Here is a 2453-nt window from a genome sequence, read left to right on the forward strand (position 1 = left end):
TAAGTAAAGTAGTAAAGATAATTAGATTAAAATCTTAAGTAATATATTATTAATAGAGATATATTACTTAGAAGAGGATAAAGAAGAAGAGTAATATAATAAGAGTAATATAAAGTTTAACTATATATATAATTTTCTTATATAATATATTTAACTATAGAAAAGTCTACTTATAGCTATAGATTTAATACTACTACTATATATATATAAAAGCTATAGAATTACTATAATTTTAGATCTATAAATAAGATAATCTATCTTAATACTTCTTAGTTTAATATAGTTAAAGTCTCTAACTATAATTAAAGTCTCTAACTATAGTGATATATTATTATTATAAATTATCGCTATAAGTATTAATAATATATTTCAGCTACTATATAGGTAAAATTGATATATATATATAGCTACTAATAAAAATAATAGATAATAATATATTTTCTATGTTCTTATACGCTTATAGCTGAACTTTTTGTAATCTTACTAGCTATAATTATAGATCTAATAATTTCCTACTATATAATAATATAATTAAGATCTATTATAATTATATAATAAAGATTTAGATTACTTATTAATATTTAATATTTATAGCTTATCCTCCCTTTTATAGTTTAATATTATTAAATATATACTCTATCCTATTAAAGTTAATAAATAAATAGTAGAAATAGCCTTTAATCTAAGGTAGATAATACCTAATCTTAAGTTTATAGTTATAACGCAGCCCCCCTATAAAAAGACTATAGTAAAATTCACCCTATATGTAGGTATAATTCTAGAAACACTATATAGGTACTTTAACCTATACCCTCTACTAGTTAAGGAAAATAGTATAGAAACCTTATATATTCCTACTAGTAGGCAAACCCTCTAAATATCACTATATAAAGTTAAACGCACGCCCTAGCTGAATAGACTAGCAGAATAGTAATAGCGCTAGCTATATAGTATAAGGCTAGTAGTAGTAGCACTATATATAGTAAGGCTAATTATATTAAGGCTAAATAGGTTACTAAGGCTCTTATAGCTTAGTAACGCTACTATAAGAGAGATAACTCCTTAACTAAAGAGGTTATTATAAGAGGTCCTCATAGCTAAAAGTATAAAAACTCTACTACTATAGGTAGGGCTTTATACCCTTCCCTCTTCCTCTTCCTTACCCTATAGCTTATAATAAATCCTTTATAATATCTATACTATATAAAGCACTTAAGTTTACTAAGTATAAGCTAGGTAATACCCTTATCTCTATAAATAATATATAATATATCTAGAATAACTTTAACCTTAGTATATTTAATAAGAAGCTCCTATTTAAAAAATAATCTAAAAAAGACTAAAAGTATATAGTCCTAATAGCCTTATTAATAAGCCTCCTAGAAACCCTTATAGGTAGTAATATTATCCCTCTTACTAAGAAAACCTTAGATAATATTAATATAGAGTTTAACTATATCCTTAACTACCTTAATAAGTAGGACTTCTTCTCTAAAGCACTTAAGGGTACTAAAGAGGATATAAGCCTTATATAGAGATTAATAAGTACACTTTATACTAAATAGAGAAAGTGTTACTAATAATAGTATAGCTAATAGTAGATAGTAAAGCAGTAATAGAGATAGTATTTAATAGTAGTATAGGTGATATATAAGAGAGAGGATAGGTTAATAGTTTAGTAATCTGCAGTAATTAAGTAATTAAGTAATTATAAACTATATTATTATTAAAGTAAAGTTAAAGATCGTGAGGTTATCTAATATAACTAATATGCATATATAAGTGTAGCTATAGTTAGGAGAGCTATAATTATATAACTAAAAGCTATATATATTATTAAGAGGCGTAGAGTTAGGAGGTCTATCGCTCTAAGCAGGTAAAAATCACTATAAACAGCTAGAGGCTATACCTAATCTTTATAATATAGTTATATAGATATTCTATAAAATCCTAAGTATTATTCTTATTATTATTCTACTTTAAATATATCTTCCTAATATATTACTTTAGATTACTAAAATACTCCTTAATAAGGTTAAAGTTTAATAAATATAGAGGTAAAAACTTAAAATTAATACTTAATACTTAGTATAAATCCTTAACTTTAAGTATATAATAATAAGAGAGGTTATCTATAATAATAATAGAGTTTAGTTTTAGAAAACGCCTATACTTTAGGATAAAGTACTCCTATAACTAATAAAAAAACTTATTACTATTAGTTATATTATAATATATAGTTAAATATAAGATACTACTTAATATAAAAACTAGTAAGATTTATATATAAAAGTTTTAAAACTAATTAATCTCTATAGTTTAAAATATAATAAGCCTTTTTAGTACCTATTTAGTTCTCTATATTCTAATATCTTTATTAATACTAGATTTATTAATAAATACTAACTAATTAAAATAATATTATTATATATAGTATAAATATTTATATTATA

The sequence above is a fragment of the Colletotrichum gloeosporioides genome, assembly GCF_011800055.1.
Source record: "Colletotrichum gloeosporioides strain Lc1 chromosome Unknown consensus_30, whole genome shotgun sequence".
Lineage (NCBI taxonomy): Eukaryota > Fungi > Ascomycota > Sordariomycetes > Glomerellales > Glomerellaceae > Colletotrichum > Colletotrichum gloeosporioides.